The sequence below is a fragment of the Ranitomeya imitator genome, chromosome 1 (assembly GCF_032444005.1).
Source record: "Ranitomeya imitator isolate aRanImi1 chromosome 1, aRanImi1.pri, whole genome shotgun sequence".
In the NCBI taxonomy this organism is placed as follows: domain Eukaryota; kingdom Metazoa; phylum Chordata; class Amphibia; order Anura; family Dendrobatidae; genus Ranitomeya; species Ranitomeya imitator.
This window is the reverse complement of record NC_091282.1, coordinates 530,931,581-530,954,917: the sequence shown is the minus strand read 5'-3', so window position 1 is coordinate 530,954,917 and position 23,337 is coordinate 530,931,581. Positions and strand designations below refer to the sequence as shown.

Genomic DNA, 23,337 nt, shown 5'->3' with positions numbered 1-23,337 from the left:
TTACATCCACAGTGGTGATAGAGAGTCACACGTCCCCACATCCACAGTGGTGATAGAGAGTCACACGTCCCCACATAACATCCACAGTGGTGATAGAGAGTCATATGTCCCCACATCACATCCACAGTGGCGATAGAGAGTCACACGTCCCCACATTACATCAGAAGTGGTGATAGAGAGTCACACGTCCCCCATTACATCCACAGTGGTGATAGAGCGTCACACGTCTCCACATCCACAGTGGTGATAGAGAGTCACACGTCCCCACATTACATTCACAGTGGCGATAGAGAGTCACACGTCCCCCATTACATCCACAGTGGTGATAGAACGTCATATGTCCCCACATCCACAGTGGTGATAGAGAGTCACACGTCCCCACATTACATCCACAGTGGCGATAGAGAGTCACACGTCCCCCATTACATCCACAATGGTGATAGAACGTCATATGTCCCCACATCCACAGTGGTGATAGAGAGTCACACGTCCCCACATTACATCCACAGTGGTGTTAAGTCCTTCTCAGTCCCTGGCTTACTAGAGGTAGGGATCCTAAGTAAATGACACGCAAACAAGGTATTGTGTGATCATATACAGGGGAAGCCCAGGAGCACATCTCTCTCTCTGGGCTTTGCCCTCCCTTTATATAGAAAAGAATTATTCTTTTACAGACATGCGCACAAGCGCTCATATTTCACTATCTCTTACATAAACAATCTATACCAGTCTTTATCAGTAGAAAGTTACATCATCTGGAAGGTGAATGAAAGGCTGCTATTGAAAGAAGGAATGCACACATGATTACTTCCATAAAAGGAAATGTCAAGTCAGCAGAAATGTATCTTGTTGTAAGCGAGATTTCTCAGGAAGAAGATAAGATGGATTCCTTTAGTTCAGTCTGATCTCCACAATTCCCCCCTTTGACATTTTCTTTTATTTATTTTATTACCACAGGGCCAAAGACAAAGCCTTTATTTGGTATTACACATGTACATGCTTGTATTCAATAAGAGAATCAAATCTAGTATTAATTCTTCCGTTTAACTCTCGCAACCTTTTCTTTGTTTTGCAATAAGTACAGATATTACAAAGGGATAGCAAAATAAGCGCAATAATCAGTATTAGCAAAGGATAACATAAGAGAAGAAGGAAAAAAAAAACTTTATACTCTTGCATCTATTACACAAAGTTTATCTGTGCATACTGAGATACTCTTGAGCACAATCTGGAATAGTACGTATATGACTACAATAATCATAACTATATGTATTATGCTCTGCATAATCCCAGCAACCCACCCACCGATTCCTCTGAACCAGTTGGCTGGGTTAAGAAAAGAAAAGGTATCTGACCACCAGCTATCCTTATTCTGGTCATTGTCTTTGTCATACTGATCTCTGAGTCGTTGTACGTCCTTTAATTTAAATGTCATACTCATAGTACTATTCGGGTCTATATAATGACAGCAGGTGGGTCCGATGATTTGACACATACCCCCTTGTGAGGCAGTTAGGTAATCCAATACCAGGGTATGTTGGTTAGTGACTATTATAAGCTGATTCTGTACAGCTATACTAGTGTTTAGTATATCCAATATATCCCAGATCTGATCATCTAGATAATCCGTGGCTCTAACTAATTTATCCCACATCTGTGTTAACATAGGATAAATAAAAATGGTACTAGCAATTTTGTTAGGAATTCCCATTTGTACTATATGTGGCCTCCCCGAGGGACGTGGTGAGTTATCTGCAGCTCTTTTATACAGTGTGTGCTTGGGCACGGCTTGCATATTCACTTGTTTATTTGAAATTATGAATGTAGCCGGGGTTAGGCGTCCTAATGTACAAGTACCCTTTATACCTACGGGAAGCCATTTATATGCTCCTTCTCCGCATATCCAAAATGTACCTTCAGGCAGATCCCATAGAGCTGAGTGCTGCAATACCAATCTGTGAGCCAAGTCCACAAATCTAGATACATTCTGAAGCATACACCAAGAGGGTTTTTGTCCCAAGGGGCTACAGTACCCGGCTGCGGGATTCCCACATACAGGCATTCCTTTGATATACTCATCGGATTTATTACAAACCAGGTTCCCCAGCTTACTTGTACAACTGTTTGCATCACCTTGGGGGAACAATTTAGAATGTTTCCATTTTCTATTATGTATGTATCTTTCCAATACTACAGGTTTGAAAGCATCAGAGGGGGGGACGGTTGTACTGAAACTAAGCTGTAGATTTTCTGTGGGGACCTGTCCTAAATTAGTTAATCCAGTCTTATTTCTAGGTACCCATTTTCCTCCCCTAAATGCTAAATATTGTAGATGTGTGTTACTCCCTGAGAGATTACCCTGCCACCAAGGAAATTCTACCCATCCCACAATTGGTATGGCGATTGTAGTATTCCACAGCCTAGCATTACCAATTTGGTTGTTGGCCAGGTTGTCTGAACAATTAGGCCAAGCGAATATTTCTTCTGCTAATACGGGAACTGCTAGAAAAGGTATACTTGTGGCTGATACCGGCGAATGGGTACAGATCCAACAATCTGTCAGGGTTTGTGTATTGTTTAACAAGTCATGCACTAATTTTCTATGATGTTGTACGAATCTATTGTTCAAAGGGGCTAGAGAATTCAGTCTATCCCACGCCTCCGTTGAGGTTATCATTATTAACATCAATATCATGAGTTTATACTGCTTTTCTTGCAATGGCTTGCATGTATCCATGATGCCTTTCCTTCAAGCTTGACTGATGTAGGTGTTGTCAACAGGACTTGGAAGGGTCCGTCAAACCTTGGTTCTAGAGCCTTTCTGGTGTGTCTTTTTACATAGACTTGATCACCTGGTTCCAACTTGTGACTTCCTTCTGTGTTGTCAGGATCTGGAAGGGAAGCAAAAACTTGTGCATGCACCTTAGTTAATTGTTTCTGAAGATTTTGCACATAAGAAGTCAATGACTCAATATTTAACACAAGTTGCTGTGGAAAATAACATCCTAAATTGGCAGTCCTGCCAAACAAAATTTCATATGGAGACAATTTAGTCTTACCCCTTGGGGTATTGCGTATTGAGTAAAGGGCCAGTGGAAGGCATTCTGTCCAAGGCTTTCCTGTTTCAGCCATGGCTTTCTGTATTTTTAATTTTAAAGTTCCATTCATACGTTCTACCTTACCAGAACTTTGAGGATGGTACGGAGTGTGTAACTGACTTTCAACACCCAACATTTTCAGTACATTTTGAAATATTTCTCCAGTGAAATGAGTACCCCTATCTGACTCGATCACTTCAGGGAGACCGTAACGGGGTATCAGTTCGGCAACTAGCTTTACAGCAGTGTTTTTAGCTGAAGCCTTCCGAACTGGATAGGCCTCTGGCCACCCCGAGAACATGTCCACACATACCAACACATACTCATACCCATTACTTTTTGGCAGCTGGATAAAGTCTATTTGTAATCGCTGAAACGGGTAGAGAGGTCGGACGTGGTGCTTCATAGGGGTCTTTGCTGTCTGTCCGGGATTATGTGTCAGGCATATAGCGCATGCAGCACAATAGTCTCTTGCATAGTTGCCAAAACCTGGAGCCAACCAGACTTGCTTTGCCAGTAGTGTCATTGCATTTGCAGACACATGAGTAGGTTGGTGCAGTCCACCAACTACAATCGGATACCAGGCTCTAGGTAGACATATTAGTCCATCTTTCTTCCAAATTCCCGCTTGTTCTTCTGCCCCTTCCTTTTTCCACCTGTCCCTCTCCTCTTCTCCTGCATCTTCCTGTGCTTGTCTCAGTCTATCTTCAGTATTTTCTGTGGGGTTTACAGTATGAACCTGTTGTAAGGGTTTGACAGCTGCTGCTTTGGCTGCTTTATCAGCCCTATCATTTCCCCTAGATTCCCTAGTGTCGAGTCTCACATGTGCAGCTACCTTGATTACTGCTACTTCTTTTGTTTCTTGTGCAGCCTCTAAGATCTGTTTGATCAGAGAAGCATGTTTTACAGGTTGTCCTGACGCTGTCATGTAACCTCTAGCTCTCCAGATTACTCCAAAATCAAACACAATACCATGTGCATACCTAGAATCAGTGTATATATTAGCTGTCTGGTTCTCAGCTATTTTAAGAGCTTCAATCAATGCTGTTAGTTCTGCTTCTTGTGCAGACTGTTTCGGTGGAAGTGGTTCTGCTTTGAGAGTTTCAGATTCTGACACAACTGCATACCCTGTATGGAAGTTACCTGTGTCATCTGCAAACCTACTACCATCTATAAACAGCTCTAAATCTGGATTTTGAAGTGGTGTTTCGGATACATTGGGTAAGCCTACCGTTTCTTGTAAAATGAGCTCTGTACAATCATGTGTGTCTGTAGGGAAAAAATTTGCGTGTGGATCAGTGTCCTTATTCCCCCCTTCAGACTCGAGAGGTAGCAGTGTAGCTATATTGAGAGTCTGAAGCCTAGCAAATGTGATAGTAGAGGGGAGCAACAAAGAACACTGTAGCCGCAAATGTCTGGCCATGGAAATGTGTTTTGGTTGGACCTGGTTTAATATCCCATAAACATCATGTGTAGTTTGAACTGTGAGTGGATGCTCTAGGACAATTTCTGATGCTTTGTCCAACAATAGTGAGACAGCAACAACTACACGTACACAGGTTGGCGCTGCTCTAGCTACGGGATCTAACTTTGCTGAAAGATATGCAATTGGTCTTTGTTTCCCTGCATGCTTCTGGGTAAGAACTCCTGTAGCATGGGAATCAACTTCTGCAGCCATAAGCTGAAACGGTTTGGTGTAGTCTGGTAGCCCTAACGCTGGAGCTGAAACAAGGGCATCTTTTAATTGTTGGAACGAAATCTGACCTTCTTTTGTCAACAAATAAGGTTCACTTTTTACACAGTCATACAGTGGTTGCATTAGTTGACTGGCATGTATAATCCATTGTCTACAATGAGACACTATTCCTAAAAATGCTCGTAGCTGTTTATGATTTCTAGGCTCATTCATCTGTCTTATTGCTTCAGTTCTTTGTGGTGTAAGATGCTTTTTACCTTGAGAAATGCAATGACCTAGAAAGACCACTTTGGTCTGACAAACTTGTAGCTTTTGTCTATTCACTTTACACCCTTCTTTTTCTAAAAAACATAGTAAACTCACAGTGGACCTTTCTGCAGTTTCTAGATCTGGGCAGCAAAGTAGTAGGTCATCCACATACTGCAAAATTACTACCTGTGGTTCGGGTTCAAACCTCTGAAGGACTGTTTGTAGGGCATTTGAATAAAGAGTAGGGGAGTGTATCATTCCCTGTGGAAGGCGTGTCCACGCCAACTGTTTGCCCTTAAATGTAAATGCAAACAAATGCCAACTATCTTGGTGTAAAGGAACCGAGAAAAATGCATTTGAAAGATCTATTACAGTAAATACTTGAGAACTGGCTGGTATCTGTGATAGTAACGTATGAGGATTGGGTACAACTGGGGTGATTGGATCTAGAACTTTGTTTATTTCTCTTAAATCATGTACCATACGATATTTGGGCATAGAACTCTTATCAAGAGTTCTCTTTTTGACTGGATACAGAGGAGTGTTAGCAGGTGATTGTATCTCTACCAAAACTCCTTTCTCTTTATATCCCTCTATCTGTTTTGTAATCGCTAGTTCCTGCTGGGCACTCACAGGGTATTGTCTGAGCTGTGGGAGAACAGTTCCTGGTTGCACAGATAGTTTTACAGGAGAGATATGCAATAATCCCACATCAGTGTCACCCTGTGCCCACAGTGTTTCTGGGACTGTTGAGAGGTCTAGATCTGTGGTGTACTCTTTTTCTTCAGCATAATCCTCAAAAGCCTGAATTCTAACATATTGTTCTAATGTTTTTGCATCATCAGGGATAGTCAGTATAACTGTGCCATCTTCCCTAAAATTGATGTTAGCTTCTAATTTCTTTAGGACATCAGTTCCTAACAAACATGTTGGGGCACCTCTGGCATACAAAAATCTGGATGCAAAACATTTAGGTCCTAATGAGACCTCTAGGGGCACAGTATATGGCAGTGTTCGAATTACCCCATCATAACCCTCAGCAAAAGTTGTTCTGAAATATCTTCCGGATTCGGAAGAAAATCTTGATTCAAAATTGAGGAAGTTGCACCTATATCTATCAAAAATGGAATCTCTCTCCCCCCCACATTCACCTGTATCATAGGTCTTCTAGCTGGTAGGGAAGTTTGTAACACATCGAGTCAATCTGAATCTGGTATGGGACCATCTATGATGGTAGATTTCTGCTGGTTGTCCGTTTGGGGAGGGTTATTTCTGGGAACAAATTTGCCTGACTTTATATCTGCCAACTTCTTCCTGCACTCTCTTTGGAAATGACCTGGCTTTTTACAGTAGTGGCAAGGAAAGTTGTGTCTCACTCTTCCTCCTGTATTAGCTTGTGCTATTCTAACAGGCTTACGATTCTCTCTCATATCCATGACTATTCCTAAACATCGTTGTTTCACAATATTTGGTTGTTCAATTGTTCTCCAATCTGGAGTAGAGGATTTAAATTTTTCTCTGATTTTCGGATCTAGCCCCTCTATTAATTGTTTTGTAAAAAGTCTCCTTACTGAAGCATCAGTCAAATCCAATCCTTCATCCCTAAAGCTATTTTCTAATTCTTGACTATATTCTTCAATACTTTGCCCAAATTTCTGCATAATCACACCCGTAGATCCCCTTTCCCTCTGTTTTTCTCTCATGAAAATTATTAATGCCTCTGTGAACTGGGTACCTGATGCTTCTGTCTGTAAGGCACCCCCTTCTGCCACTGGTCTATTGGGCTGTAGGTGTGTCAATAATTCCTGAAAAAGTCCGGGGGACATTTTCATTCTACATAATTCTTCCCCGTCCGCCCAGACCCCAGCATGAGTCTGCATGATTTGTTGTATGTATTGTGCAAATCGGATGGGATATTGAGTGGGATCAGGCGCATTATGCAGGAGGGACATACCTTCAGCAGGGGACCAAGGAAAATACTGTCGGGTCTGGTGATATCTAGTTCCCATTACCCCGTCAGCACCAGGTTCCCTAAAGGGTCTTGGTACTACCCTAACAGGGGCAAGTACAGCGCCATGTCTAGGTGTACCACAGACTAGGCAATCATTTCTCCAATCTGGATTTTGTTGTCCACAGTGTGAACATACCCATCCTCCTACCCCACCAAGATTGGGATACAAGGCTGGAAATTGTTTTCCTCCTTCTGCTCCTCCAGATGGTACAAATGATTGGGCTTTTGGATCTAGGTAAGGTGGTGGGATTATATCACAACTTTTTCCCTTCCCCATAATCCATTTGGAAGTGTCTGGATCATACTTCCAATTCTCCTCTTTAGCTGTTTTTGAGACCTCTATCATACAGTGTATGATTTCTTCCCACCCATTGTCTTTGATAATTCCACCTCGTTCTTTACTCAGTTTTTCCCATTCTGTACTGAACATAAGTGCTTCTGAAATTCCCAATTTTTCTCTTACCCTTCTAATCTGACTTCTGACTGTCTTCCCACATCTTTCCTGTATGATATCTGCTGCTTCCACTTGTCCTAAGACGGTTTTTGTCTGTTTATTTCCCATTTTTCTTTTTTTTTTCTTTCTTTCAATATTAGCTATTTCTACCCCAGGTGACGTTTGGACAATCACTTATCCTAGGTGATGTCTCGTTGCCTTCTCTCCTAGGGAGCTAAAATATTGAAGGGCTGATCTGCTCCATTCTTTCTAATGTGCAGAATGTACTTAAGTGCTATTATGCACGCAAACAGACCCAGCAACACCATACAGATCACAAAACTTTCTGTGTCAGTTAGCATACTTGTCCCAGGCTCATGGACCCGCGTCCTGGGCTCATTCTATCAAACCTTATCCAGAAATGAAGGAGGTTAAGCACTTAAATGAGAGTCAAGCATGGGCGGAGGTCTCCCCGAAAGGACGCAACCACATGACCCAGTTAGGCTGACTTCCGTGTATAAGGCTTATACCCCAACTATTTCGGCTTATTTTTCTACGCACTTTTGCTCTTCTTTCACAACATACCACAACCTTCACACTGTTCACACACTGCCAGGGACAGGACTCATAAATCTATACAATATAGTAACCCGAGTTTTATAGGTATCTACTCACTACTAGACTAACCCAGCGTGACACGGCTCATAGAGATCTTTCGGATAATACAAGGCAGATAAAAGAGAACTAATAATGTCTCTTACCTGGCCAGGTTTTTCAGTTCATTTGCCGTCCATTATCCCAGATCTCCATTGTCCGTATCTGCAGGTGAATCTCGAGCAAATACTCTCATCTCGGGTCCCTGTTCGGTGCGCCAAAGAAATGTTAAGTCCTTCTCAGTCCCTGGCTTACTAGAGGTAGGGATCCTAAGTAAATGACACGCAAACAAGGTATTGTGTGATCATATACAGGGGAAGCCCAGGAGCACATCTCTCTCTCTGGGCTTTGCCCTCCCTTTATATAGAAAAGAATTATTCTTTTACAGACATGCGCACAAGCGCTCATATTTCACTATCTCTTACATAAACAATCTATACCAGTCTTTATCAGTAGAAAGTTACATCATCTGGAAGGTGAATGAAAGGCTGCTATTGAAAGAAGGAATGCACACATGATTACTTCCATAAAAGGAAATGTCAAGTCAGCAGAAATGTATCTTGTTGTAAGCGAGATTTCTCAGGAAGAAGATAAGATGGATTCCTTTAGTTCAGTCTGATCTCCACAGTGGCGATAGAGAGTCACATGTCCCCACATCACATCCACAGTGGCGATAGAGAGTCACATGTCCCCACATCACATCCACAGTGGCGATAGAGAGTCACACGTCCCCACATTACATCCACAGTGGCGATAGAGAGTCACACGTCACCACATTACATCCACAGTGGTGATAGAGAGTCACACGTCCCCATATCACATCCACAGTGGCGATAGAGAGTCACATGTCCCCACATCACATCCACAGTGGCGATAGAGAGTCACACGTCCCCACATTACATCCACAGTGGCGATAGAGAGTCACACGTCCCCACATTACATCCACAGTGGTGATAGAGAGTCACACGTCCCCACATCCACAGTGGTGATAGAGAGTCACACGTCCCCACATAACATCCACAGTGGTGATGGAGAGTCATATGTCCCCACATCACATCCACAGTGGCGATAGAGAGTCACACGTCCCCACATTACATCAGAAGTGGTGATAGAGAGTCACACGTCCCCCATTACATCCACAGTGGTGATAGAGCGTCACACGTCCCCACATCCACAGTGGTGATAGAGAGTCACACGTCCCCACATAACATCCACAGTGGTGATAGAGAGTCATACGTCCCCACATTACATCCACAGTGGCGATAGAGAGTCACACGTCCCCCATTACATCCACAGTGGTGATAGAGCGTCACACGTCCCCACATCCACAGTGGTGATAGAGAGTCACACGTCCCCACATAACATCCACAGTGGTGATAGAGAGTCATATGTCCCCACATCACATCCACAGTGGCGATAGAGAGTCACGCGTCCCCACATTACATCCACAGTGGCGATAGAGAGTCACACGTCCCCCATTAAATCCACAGTGGTGATAGAGCGTCACACGTCCCCACATCCACAGTGGTGATAGAGAGTCACACGTCCCCACATTACATTCACAGTGGTGATAGAGAGTCACATGTCCCCACATTACATCCACAGTGGTGATAGAGAGTCACACGTCCCCACATTACATCCACAGTGGCGATAGTCACACATCCCCATTACATCCACAGTGGTGATAGAGAGTCACACGTCCCCACATTACATCCACAGTGGTGATAGAGAGTCACACGTCCCCACATTACATCCACAGTGGCGATAGAGAGTCACACGTCCCCCATTACATCCACAGTGGTGATAGAACGTCATATGTCCCCACATCCACAGTGGTGATAGAGAGTCACACGTCCCCACATTACATCCACAGTGGCGATAGAGAGTCACACGTCCCCCATTACATCCACAGTGGTGATAGAACGTCATATGTCCCCACATCCACAGTGGTGATAGAGAGTCACACGTCCCCACATTACATCCACAGTGGCGATAGAGAGTCACACGTCCCCACATCACATCCACAGTGGCGATAGAGTGTCACATGTCCCCACATCACATCCACAGTGGCGATAGAGAGTCACATGTCCCCACATCACATCCACAGTGGCGATAGAGAGTCACACGTCCCCACATTACATCCACAGTGGCGATAGAGAGTCACACGTCCCCACATTACATCCACAGTGGTGATAGAGAGTCACACGTCTCCATATCACATCCACAGTGGTGATAGAGAGTCATATGTCCCCACATCACATCCACAGTGGCGATAGAGAGTCACACGTCCCCACATTACATCCACAGTGGCGATAGAGAGTCACACGTCCCCCATTACATCCACAGTGGTGATAGAGAGTCACACGTCCCCACATCCACAGTGGTGATAGAGAGTCACACGTCCCCACATTACATTCACAGTGGTGATAGAGAGTCACACGTCCCCACATTACATCCACAGTGGTGATAGAGAGTCACACATCCCCACATTACATCCACAGTGGCGATAGAGAGTCACACATCCCCCATTACATCCACAGTGGTGATAGAGAGTCACACGTCCCCACATTACATCCACAGTGGTGATAGAGAGTCACACGTCCCCACATTACATCCACAGTGGCGATAGAGAGTCACATGTCCCCCATTACATCCACAGTGGTGATAGAACGTCATATGTCCCCACATCCACAGTGGTGATAGAGAGTCACACGTCCCCACATTACATCCACAGTGGCGATAGAGAGTCACACGTCCCCCATTACATCCACAGTGGTGATAGAGAGTCACACGTCCCCACATTACATCCACAGTGGTGATAGAGAGTCACACGTCCCCCATTACATCCACAGTGGCGATAGAGAGTCACACGTCCCCCATTACATCCACAGTGGTGATAGAACTTCATATGTCCCCACATCCACAATGGTGATAGAGGGTCACACGTCCCTACATTACATCCACAGTGGTGATAGAGAGTCACATGTCCCCAAATCACATCCACAGTGGTGATAGAGAGTCACACGTCCCCGCATCACATCAGAAGTGGTGATAGAGCGTCACACGTCCCCACATTACATCCACAGTGGTGATAGAGCATCACACATCCCCACATCACATCCATAGTGGTGATAGAGAGTCACACGTCCCCACATCACATCCACAGTGGTGATAGAGCGTCACACGTCCCCACATCACATCCACAGTGGTGATAGAGTGTCACATGTCCCCACATTACATCGACAGTGGTGATAGAACGTCATATGTCCCCACATCCACAGTGGTGATAGAGGGTCACACGTTCCTACATTACATCCACAGTGGTGATAGAGAGTCACATGTCCCCAAATCACATCCACAGTGGTGATAGAGAGTCACACGTCCCCACATCACATCAGAAGTGGTGATAGAGCGTCACACGTCCCCACATTACATCCACAGTGGTGATAGAGCGTCACACATCCCCACATCACATCCATAGTGGTGATAGAGAGTCACACGTCCCCACATCACATCCACAGTGGTGATAGAGCGTCACACGTCCCCACATCACATCCACAGTGGTGATAGAGCGTCACACATCCCCACATTACATCCACAGTGGTGATAGAACGTCATATGTCCCCACATCCACAGTGGTGATAGAGGGTCACACGTCCCTACATTACATCCACAGTGGTGATAGAGAGTCACACGTCCCCACATTACATCCACAGTGGTGATAGAGAGTCACACGTCCCCAAATCACAACCACAGTGGTGATAGAGCGTCACATATCCCCACATTACATCCACAGTGGTGATAGAACGTCATATGTCCCCACATCCACAGTGGTGATAGAGGGTCACACGTCCCTACAGTACATCCACAGTGGAGATAGAGAGTCACACGTCCCCACATTACATCCACAGTGGTGATAGAGAGTCACACGTCCCCAAATCACAACCACAGTGGTGATAGAGCGTCACACGTCTCCACATCACATCCACAGTGGTGATACAGAGTCACACGTCCCCACATTACATCAGAAGTGGTGATAGAGCGTCACACGTCCCCACATCACATCCACAGTGTGATAGAGCGTCACACATCCCCACATCACATCCACAGTGGTGATAGAGAGTCACACGTCCCCACATCACATCCACAGTGGTGTTAGAGAGTCACACGTCCCCACATCACATCCACAGTGGTGATAGGGAGTCACACGTCCCCACATCACATCCACAGTGGTGATAGAACATCACATGTCCCCACATCACATCAGAAGTGGTGATAGAGTGTCACTTGTCCCCACATTACATCAGAAGTGGTGATAGAGCGTCACACGTCCCCACATTACATCAGAAGTGGTGATAGAGCGTCACACGTCCCCACATCACATCCACAGTGGTGATAGAGCGTCACACATCCCCACATTACATCCACAGTGGTGATAGAACGTCATATGTCCCCACATCCACAGTGGTGATAGAGGGTCACACGTCCCTACATTACATCCACAGTGGTGATAGAACATCACATGTCCCCACATCACATCAGAAGTGGTGATAGAGTGTCACTTGTCCCCACATCACATCCACAGTGGTGATAGAAAATCACATGTCACCACATCACATCCGAAGTGGTGATAGTGTCACACGTCCCCACATCACATCCACAGTTGTGATAGAGCGTCACACGTCCCCACATCACATCCACAGTGGTGATAGATCGTCACACGTCCCCACATCACTTCCACAGTGGTGATAGAGCGTCACACGTCCCCACAGTACATCCACAGTGGTGATAGAATGTCATATGTCCCCACATCCACAGTGGTGATAGAGAGTCACACGTCCCCACATCACATCAGAAATGTTTATAGAGCGTCACACGTCCCTACATTACATCCACAGTGGTGATAGAGGGTCACACGTCCCTACATTACATCCACAGTGGTGATAGAGAGTCACATGTCCCCAAATCACATCCACAGTGGTGATAGAGAGTCACACGTCCCCACATCACATCAGAAGTGGTGATAGAGCGTCACACGTCCCCACATTACATCAACAGTGGTGATAGAGCGTCACACGTCCCCACATCACATTCATAGTGGTGATAGAGCCTCACATGTCCCCACATCACATCCATAGTGGTGATAGAGCGTCACACGTCCCCACATCACATCCACAGTGGTGATAGAGTGTCACACGTCCCCACATCACATCAGAAGTGGTGATAGAGCGTCACACGTCTCCACATCACATCCATAGTGGTGATAGAGAGTCACACGTCCCCACATCACATCAGAAGTGGTGATAGAGCGTCACACGTCTCCACATCACATCCACAGTGGTGATAGAGCGTCACACATCCCCACATCACATCCACAGTGGTGATAGAACATCACAAGTCCCCACATCACATCAGAAGTGGTGATAGAGTGTCACTTGTCCCCACATCACACCCACAGTGGTGATACAGCGTCACACATCCCTACATTACATCCACAGAGGTGATAGAGAGTCACATGTCCCCAAATCACATCCACAGTGGTGATAGAGCGTCACACGTCCCCACATCACATCAGAAGTGGTGATAGTGTCACTTGTCCCCACATCACATCCACACTGGTGATAGAGCGTCACACATCCCCACATCACATCCACAGTGGTGATAGAACATCACATGTTCCCACATCACATCCGAAGTGGTGATAGTGTCACACGTCCCCACATCACATCAGAAGTGGTGATAGAGCGTCACATGTCCCCACATCACATCCACAGTGGTGATAGAGCGTCACACATCCCCACATCACATCCACAGTGGTGATAGAGCGTCACACATCCCTGTTGTGAATTCTGTTATCGAACTCCCTCCTGTGGTCATGAATGGTACTTCGGCGAGTTCTGTCTATGGGCTCCCTCTGGTGGCTATGAGTGAAGCTGCTGCTTCTGAGGTTCCTTCCACAGGTGACGTAGTTTATTCTTTGGCTGGCTGCTCTATTTAACTCCACTCAGATCGTTACTCCATGCCAGCTGTCAATGTTCTTTTACTGGTTCAGTTCGCTCTTGGATCTTTCTGGTGACCTGTCTACTCCAGCAGAAGCTAAGTCCCTGCTAGTTAATTATTTGTTCAATGTTTCCTTGTCCAGCTTGCTATCATGATTTTGCTTTGCTAGCTGGAAGTTCTGGGATGCAGAGTGGCACCTCCGCACCGTGAGTCGGTGCGGAGGTCTTTTTGCACATTCTGCGTGGTCTTTTTGTAGTTTTTTGTGCTGACCGCACAGATACCTTTCCTGTCCTCTGTCATAGTAACATAGTAACATAGTAACATAGTTAGTAAGGCCGAAAAAAGACATTTGTCCATCCAGTTCAGCCTATATTCCATCATAATAAATCCCCAGATCTACGTCCTTCTACAGAACCTAATAATTGTATGATACAATATTGTTCTGCTCCAGGAAGACATCCAGGTCTCTCTTGAACCCCTCGACTGAGTTCGCCATCACCACCTCCTCAGGCAAGCAATTTCACTGCCCTAACAGTAAAGAATCCTCTTCTATGTTGGTGGAAAAACCTTCTCTCCTCCAGACGCAAAGAATGCCCCCTTGTGCCCGTCACCTTCCTTGGTATAAACAGATCCTCAGCGAGATATTTGTATTGTCCCCTTATATACTTATACATGGTTATTAGATCGCCCCTCAGTCGTCTTTTTTCTAGACTAAATAATCCTAATTTCGCTAATCTATCTGGGTATTGTAGTTCTCCCATCCCCTTTATTAATTTTGTTGCCCTCCTTTGTACTCTCTCTAGTTCCATTCCATTCCTGAGCACCGGTGCCCAAAACTGGACACAGTACTCCATGTGCGGTCTAACTAGGGATTTAGTAAGTCTGACCTCCTGTCTGTTTAGTAAGTCTGACCTCCCTTTGCTGAAACCTGTTTCATTTCTGTGTTTGTGACTTTCATCTTAACTCACAGTCAATATATGTGGGGGCTGCCTTTTTCTTTGGGGAATTTCTCTGAGGCAAGGAAGGCTTTATTTTCTATCTCTAGGGCTAGTTAGCTCTTAGGCTGTGAAGAGGCGTCTAGGCAGAGTTAGGTACGCTCCACGGCTATTTCTAGTTGTGTGATAGGATTAGGGGTTGCGGTCAGCAGAGCTCCCACTTCCCAGAGCTTGTCCTGTGTGAGTTTAACCATCAGGTCGTTCCGGGTGCTCCTAACCACCAGGTCCATAACACATCCCCACATCACATCCACAGTGGTGATAGAGCGTCACACGTCGCCACATCACATCCACAGTGGTGATAGAGTGTCACTTGTCCCCACATCACATCCACAGTGGTGATAGAACATCACATGTCCCCACATCACATCCGAAGTGGTGATAGTGTCACACGTCCCCACATCACATCCACAGTGGTGATAGAGCGTCACACGTCCCCACATCACATCCACAGTGGTGATAGAGCGTCACACGTCCCCACATCACATCCACAGTGGTGATAGAGAGTCACACGTCCCCACATCACATCCACAGTGGTGAAAGAACATCACATGTCCCCACATCACATCCGAAGTGGTGATAGTGTCACACGTCCCCACATCACATCAGAAGTGGTGATAGTGTCACACATCCCCACATCACATCCACACAGGGCTGCCACTAGAAATTTCAGGGCCCCATACTGGCAAAATTTCCGGGGCCCCCTTGAGACTCCGCCCAGGCTCCACCCCAGCCCCGCCTCCACGCTACACCCTGTTGTGAATTCCGCTCTTGGGCTCCCTCCGGTGGTTGTAAGTGGCACTTTTGTGAGTTCTGCTCTTGGGCTCCCTCCGGTGGTTTTAAGTGGAGTGGCTGCTCCTTGGATTTAGCTGTCAGCAGCTGCTTCCACTGATTGTCTTTTCTGCTCGGCTATTTAGCCTGGCTCTTTCCTTCAGCTTGTGCCACTTGTCAATGGTTCCTTTTTGGATTCACATCTCTTTGGATTTCCCTGTTATCCTGACCAGTTCAGCTAATCTAAGTCCTTGCTTGCTCTTTTCTGTCCACAGGTTGTGGACTTATCCGTTCTGTGCTTTCTATGTTTGTACAGCTTGTCAGTATGAATTAATTCTGTGATGCTGGAAGCTCTGGGAAGCAGATTTACCCTCCACACCTTTAGTCAAGTGTGGAGATTTTTGTAAACTCTGTGTGGATTTTTTGTAGTGTTTTATACTGACCGCACAGTATTCCATCCTGTCCTATCTATCTAGCTAGACTGGCCTCCTGTGCTCATCCTGGTTTCATTCTGTGTATGTCTTTTCCCTCTCCACTCACAGTCATTACTTGTGGGGGGCTATCTATCCTTTGGGGATTTTCTCTGAGGCAAGATAGTTTTCCTGTTTCTATCTTTAGGGGTAGTTAGTTCTCAGGCTGTGACGAGGTGCCTAGGGAGTGTTAGGAGCATCCCACGGCTACTTCTAGTGTTGTGTTGAGCTTAGGGACTGCGGACAGTACAGATACCACTTCCTTCAGAGCTCGTCCCATGTTGCTCCTCAACCACCAGATCATAACAGTACAAGTGGCCAAAAATGAATTAAATGCATCTCAAAAGAAGGAAAAAATTCTGAGCCTTTTTTTTTTCTGTGCTCTCTTTTGTCTTTTTTTTCCTCTTGATCTCTGGGTGGTTCAGGATTTATGCTCTGGCATGGATGTTCAGGGTTTGTTTTCTCATGTGGATCAACTTGCTGCAAGAGTACAGAGTATCCAAGATTATGTTGTCCAGACTCCGGCTTTGGAGCCTAGAATTCCTACTCCTGATTTGTTTTTTGGAGACAGATCCAAGTTTTTGAACTTTAAAAATAACTGCAAATTGTTTTTTGCTTTGAAACCCCGTTCTTCTGGTGATTCCATTCAGCAAGTTAAAATCATCATATCCTTGCTGCGTGGTGACCCTCAGGACTGGGCATTCTCCCTTGAATCAGGGGATCCGGCATTGCTGAATGTAGACGCATTTTTTCAAGCGCTCGGATTATTGTATGACGAACCTAATTCTGTGGATCATGCAGAAAAAACCCTGTTGGCCTTGTGTCAAGGTCAGGAAGCGGCAGAATTATACTGCCAGAAATTTAGGAAATGGTCTGTGCTCACTAAATGGAATGAGGATGCTCTGGCTGCTATTTTCAGAAAAGGTCTTTCTGAAGCCCTTAAAGATGTTATGGTGGGCTTCCCTACGCCTACTGGTTTGAGCGAATCTATGTCTCTAGCCATTCAGATTGATCGGCGTTTGCGCGAGCGCAAAGCTATGCACCATATGGCAGTGTCCTCTGAGCAGAGTCCTGAACCTATGCAATGTGATAGGATTTTGACTAGAACAGAACGGCAGGAATTCAGACGTCAGAATAGGCTGTGTTTTTACTGTGGTGATTCTGCTCATGTTATTTCTGATTGCCCTAAACGTACTAGGAGGGTCGCTAGGTCTGTTACCATTAGTACTGTACAGCCTAAATTTCTTTTATCTGTGACCCTGATTTGCTCATTGTCGTCCTTTTCTGTCATGGCATTTGTGGATTCAGGCGCTGCCCTGAACTTAATGGACTTAGAATTCGCCAGGCGCTGTGGTTTTTCCTTGCAGCCTTTGCAGAGCCCTATTCCTTTGAGGGGCATTGATGCTACTCCATTGGCCAAGGATAAACCTCAGTACTGGACGCAGATGACCATGTACATGGCTCCTGCACATCAAGAAAATTGCCGTTTTCTGGTGTTGCATAACCTGCATGATGTTGTTGTACTGGGTTTTCCATGGTTACAGGAACATAATCCGCTGCTGGATTGGAAAACTATGTCTGTGACTAGTTGGGGTTGTCAAGGGGTACATAGTGACGTTCCTTTGATGTCAAATTCCTCTTCCCCCTCTTCTGAGGTCCCTGAGTTTTTGTCGGATTTCCAGGATGTATTTGATGAGCCCAAGTCCAGTTCCCTTCCTCCACATAGGGACTGTGATTGTGCTATTAACTTGATTCCTGGTTGTAAGTTCCCTAAGGGCCGACTTTTCAATCTGTCTGTGCCAGAGCATGCCGCCATGCGGAGCTATGTTAAGGAATCTTTGGAGAAAGGGCATATTCGGCCGTCTTCGTCACCATTGGGAGCGGGTTTCTTTTTTGTTGCTAAGAAGGATGGCTCCTTGAGACCCTGTATAGATTATCGTCTTCTTAATAAGATCACAGTCAAATTCCAATACCCCTTGCCTTTGCTTTCTGATTTGTTTGCTCAGATTAAGGGGGCTAGTTGGTTTACTAAGATTGACCTCCGAGGGGCATATAATCTTGTTCGCATTAAACAGGGTGACAAATGGAAAACTGCATTTAATACGCCCGAAGGCCATTTTGAATACCTTGTGATGCCATTCGGGCTCCCTAATGCTCCATCTGTGTTCCAATCCTTCATGCATGATATTTTCCGCAATTATCTTGATAAATTCATGGTCGTATATTTGGATGATATTTTGATTTTTTTCCGATGATTGGGAGTCTCATGTGAAGCAGGTCAGGATGGTGTTCCAGATCCTTCGTGATAATGCTTTATTTGTGAAGGGGTCTAAGTGCCTATTCGGAGTTCAGAAGGTCTCTTTTTTGGGTTTTATTTTTTCTCCCTCGTCTATGGAAATGGATCCTGTTAAGGTCCAAGCTATTCATGACTGGATTCAACCCACATCTGTGAAGAGCCTTCAAAAATTTTTGGGCTTTGCTAATTTCTATCGCCGTTTCATTGCCAACTTTTCCAGTGTGGTTAAGCCCCTTACTGATTTGACGAAGAAAGGCGCTGATGTGACGAATTGGTCCTCTGCGGCTGTTGAGGCCTTTCGGGAGCTTAAACACCGATTTACCTCTGCCCCTGTGTTGCGACAGCCGGATGTTTCTCTTCCTTTTCAGGTTGAGGTTGACGCTTCTGAGATTGGGGCAGGGGCCGTTTTGTCTCAGAGGGATTCTGATGGTTCTTTGATGAAACCGTGTGATTTTTTTTCCAGAAAGTTTTCACCTGCGGAACGCAATTATGATGTCGGCAATCGGGAGTTGTTGGCTATGAAGTGGGCGTTTGAGGAGTGGCGACATTGGCTTGAGGGAGCTAAGCACCGCGTTGTGGTCTTAACTGATCATAAGAATCTGATTTACCTCGAGTCGGCCAAGTGTCTGAATCCTAGACAGGCTTGATGGTCCCTGTTTTTCTCCCGTTTTGATTTTGTGGTCTCGTATCTTCCGGGATCTAAGAATGTTAAGGCTGATGCTCTCTCTAGGAGTTTTTTGCCTGATTCTCCTGGAGTCCTTGAGCTGGTTGGCATTCTTAAGGAAGGGGTGATTCTTTCTGCCATCTCCCCTGATTTGCGGCGGGTGCTTCGGGAATTTCAGGCTGATAGGCCTGACCGCTGTCCAGTGGGGAAGCTGTTTGTTCCTGATGGATGGACAAGTAAGGTGATTTCTGAGGTTCATTGTTCAGTGTTGGCTGGTCATCCTGGGATTTTTGGTACCAGAGATTTGGTTGCTAGGTCCTTTTGGTGGCCTTCCTTGTCGCGCGATGTGCGTGCTTTTGTGCAGTCCTGTGGGACTTGCGCCCGAGCCTAGCCTTGCTGTTCCCACGCTAGTGGGTTGTTTTTGCTTTGCCGGTCCCTGAGAGGCCCTGGACGCATATTTCCATGGATTTTATTTCGGATCTTCCTGTTTCCCAGAAGATGTCTATTATCTGGGTTGTTTGTGACCGGTTCTCTAAAATGGTTCATCTGGTACCTTTGCCTAAGTTGCCTTCCTCCTCAGATTTGGTTCCATTGTTTTTTCAGCATGTGGTTCGTTTGCATGGCATTCCGGAGAATATTGTGTCTGACAGAGGTTCTCAGTTTGTCTCTAGGTTTTGGCGGGCCTTTTGTGCTAGGATGGGCATTGATTTGTCTTTTTATTCGGCGTTTCATCCTCAGACTAATGGCCAAACTGAGCGAACTAATCAGACCTTGGAGACCTATTTGAGATGCTTTGTGTCTGCTGATCAGGATGATTGGGTGGCTTTCTTGCCGTTGGCCGAGTTTGCCCTTAATAATCGGGCCAGTTCGGCTACTTTGGTTTCACCTTTCTTTTGTAATTTTGGTTTTCATCCTCGTTTTTCTTCTGGGCAGGTTGAGCCTTCTGATTGTCCTAGTGTGGATTCTGTGGTGGACAGGCTGCAGCAGATTTGGACTCATGTGGTGGACAATTTGACGTTGTCTCAGGAAAGGGCTCAACGTTTTGCTAACCGCTATCGGTGTGTTGGTCCCTGGCTTCGTGTGGGGGATTTGGTTTGGTTGTCTTCTCGTCATGTTCCTATGAAGGTTTCTTCCCCTAAGTTTAAGCCTCGGTTTATTGGTCCTTATAAAATTTCTGAAATTATTAATCCGGTGTCTTTTCGTTTGGCTCTTCCAGCCTCTTTTGCCATTCATAATGTTTTCCATAGATCTTTGTTGCGGAGGTATGTGGTGCCCGTTGTTCCTTCAGTTGATCCTCCTGCCCCGGTGTTGGTTGAGGGAGAGTTGGAATATGAGGTTGAGAAAAATTTGGATTCTCGTTTTTCGAGGCGGAGGCTTCAGTATCTTGTCAAGTGGAAGGGTTATTGCCAGGAGGATAATTCTTGGGTTGTTGCCTCCGATGTCCATGCCGCCGATTTGGTTCGTGCTTTTCACTTGGCTCGTCCTGATCGGCCTGGGGGCTCTGGTGGGGGTTCGGTGACCCCTCCTCAAAGGGGGGTGTTGTGAATTCTGTTGTCGAACTCCCTCCTGTGGTCGTGAATGGTACTTCGGCGAGTTCTGTCTATGGGCTCCCTCTGGTGGCTATGAGTGAAGCTGCTGCTTCTGAGGTTCCTTACACAGGTGACGTGGTTTATCCTTTGGTTGGCTTCTCTATTTAAATCCACTCAGATCGTTACTCCATGCTAGCTGTCAATATTTTAGCATTGGTTCAGTTCGCCCCTGGATCTGCCTGGTGACCTGTCTTCTCCTGCAGAAGCTAAGTTCCTTATTGTTATTTTTGCTCATTGTTTCTTTGTCCAGCTGGTTATTCTGATTTTGTCTTGCTAGCTGGAAGCTCTGGGATGCAGAGTGGCCCCTCCCGCACCGTGAGTCGGTGCGGAGGTCTTTTTTGCACACTCTGCGTGGTCTTTTATAGGTTTTTGTGCTGACCGCAAAGATTCCTTTCCTGTCCTCTGTCTATTCAGTAAGTCTGGCCTCTCTTTGCTGAAACCTATTTCATTTCTGCGTTTGTGACTTTCATCTTTTCTCACAGTCATTATATGTGGGGGGCTGCCTATTCCTTTGGGGAATTTCTCTGAGGCAAGGTAGGCTTTATTTTCTATCTCTAGGGCTAGCTAGTTCTGAGGCTGTGACGAGGCGCCTAGGGAGCGTCAGGAGCGCTCCACGGCTATTTTTAGTGTGTGTGATAGGATTAGGGCTTGCAGTCAGCAGAGCTCCCACATCCCAGAGCTCGTCCTGTATGAGTTTAACTATCAGGTCGGGTGCTCCTAACCACCAGGTCATAACAGTACAGCTGGCCCAAAGTATTAATGCATCTCAATAGAGGGATAAGAGGACTTCTGAGACCATTTTTTTTCTTTGCACTGTGTTTTGTCTTTCTTTTCCCCTAGACCTTTGGGTGGTTCAGGACACAGGTGTAAAGATGGACATTCAGGGTCTATCCTCTTGTGTGGATCATCTCACTGCAAGGGTAATAATAATAATAATAATAATCTTTATTTTTATATAGCGCTAACATATTCCGCAGCGCTTTACATTTTTTGCACACATTATCATCACTGTCCCCGATGGGGCTCACAATCTAAATTCCCTATCAGTATGTCTTTGGAATGTGGGAGGAAACCGGAGTGCCCGGAGGAAACCCACGCAAACACGGAGAGAACATACAAACTCTTTGCAGATGTTGTCCTTGGTGGGGTTCGAACCCAGGACTCCAGCGCTGCAAGGCTGCAGTGCTAACCACTGCGCCACCGTGCAGATTTTGTGGTTCAGAATCCTATGTTAGAGCCTAGAATTCCTATTCCTGATTTATTTTCTGGGGATAGATCTAGATTCTTGAATTTCAAAAATAATTGTAAACTGTTTCTAGCTTTGAAACCCCGCTCCTCTGGTGACCCCGTTCAACAAGTAAAAATCATAATTTCTTTGTTGCGTGGTGACCCTCAAGACTGGGCATTTTCCCTTGCGCCAGGAGATCCTGCATTGCGAGATGTAGATGCGTTTTTTCTGGCGCTTGGATTGCTTTATGATGAACCAAATTCAGTGGATCAGGCAGAGAAAATCTTGCTGGCTTTGTGTCAGGGTCAAGATGAAGCGGAGGTGTATTGTCAGAAGTTTAGAAAGTGGTCTGTGCTTACTTAGTGGAATGAATGTGCCCTGGCGGCAATTTTCAGAAAGGGTCTTTCTGAAGCCCTTAAGGATGTCATGGTGGGATTTCCCACGCCTGCTGGTCTGAATGAGTCTATGTCCTTGGCCATTCAGATCGATCGGCGCATGCGTGAGCGCAAAGCTGTGCACCATCTGGCGGTATTCTCTGAGCATAGGCCTGGGCCTATGCAATGTGATAGGACTTTGACTAGAGCTGAACGGCAAGAACACAGACGTCGGAATGGGCTGTTTTTTTACTGTGGTGAATCCACTCATGCTATCTCCGATTGTCCTAAGCGCACTAAGCGGTTCGCTAGGTCTGCCACCATTGGTACGGTACAGTCTAAATTTCTTTTGTCCGTTACTCTGATTTGCTCTCTGTCGTCCTATTCTGTAATGGCATTTGTTGATTCAGGCGCTGCCCTGAATTTGATGGACTTGGAGTTTGCCAGGCGCTGTGGTTTTTTCTTGGAGCCCTTGCAGTATCCTATTCCATTGAGAGGAATTGATGCTACGCCTTTGGCCAAGAATAAGCCTCAGTACTGGACTCAATTGATCATGTGCATGGCTCCTGCACATCAGGAGGATATTCGCTTTTTGGTGTTGCATAATCTGCATGATGTGGTCGTTTTGGGGTTGCCATGGCTACAGGTCCATAATCCAGTATTGGATTGGAAATCTATGTCTGTGTCCAGCTGGGGTTGTCAGGGGGTACACGGTGATGTTCCATTGCTGTCAATTTCGCCTTCCACTCCTTCTGAAGTCCCTGAGTTTTTGTCGGATTACCGGGATGTATTTGAAGAGCCCAAATCTG

General features: G+C 45.7%; 1 long non-coding RNA gene across 1 annotated transcript in view; it reads right to left on the bottom strand.

Moving 5' to 3' along the window:
* Positions 1–2,838: 2,838 nt before the first annotated feature.
* The window catches only part of LOC138677342 (uncharacterized), a 77,211-nt gene continuing 56,712 nt past the window's right edge, over positions 2,839–23,337 (bottom strand). Inside the window, exon 3 of the long non-coding RNA XR_011320877.1 lies at positions 2,839–2,891. This is a non-coding gene — a long non-coding RNA (uncharacterized lncRNA). The remainder of the gene's footprint in view (positions 2,892–23,337) is intronic.